We start from the raw sequence: 590 nt of genomic DNA on the forward strand, positions 1-590 counted from the left end.
GGCTGGGGAACCTGAGGCTCTCAGAAGTAGCCAAATAAAAAAGGACCAGCAGTTGGCGTCATGGCTATATCACTGGACTCCCATGGAGCCAATGGTGATTCGAGTCCTGGATCCGGTGGCTTAAACTCACGCCCGGTACGTGTGCATGCGTGCCCAAGATCCCGAGAAGAGAATGGAGGAGAAGGGATTGCGGCATGGCCATTCCCCCTGAGGGGTAATTTCTCGCTTTCTGTCTCTCTGTCTTTCTCTTTCTGGGGAGCGCACGTGCCCTAGAACAAAAACCTCTCAAAAACAAACAAGCAAAAACTAATAATAATAAAGGGAGAGAGAGAAGTAAAAAAAGACACATCATCGTAAGTCCCCGAGTCAGGATCAGAACTTGAGACTCTCAGATCTCAAGCACCAAGAACAACGGGGAAAAGGGAGAGGATCCGGGAACCCCCTCATCTTGGCAGTCAGGCGGTTTGGGGTTTCTGTTGGGGCAGGGGACTGATGACCTGCTTTGCGGGGTGTCCCAGAGGAAGACAGACTCCCTGCATCTCGGTTTGCCCATGGCATGGCGGACTGAAGTCTCCCCTCTCCTGCCCCAC

Source organism: Tupaia chinensis, unplaced genomic scaffold (assembly GCF_000334495.1).
Source record: "Tupaia chinensis unplaced genomic scaffold, TupChi_1.0 Scaffold138060_1, whole genome shotgun sequence".
NCBI classification, from domain to species: domain Eukaryota; kingdom Metazoa; phylum Chordata; class Mammalia; order Scandentia; family Tupaiidae; genus Tupaia; species Tupaia belangeri.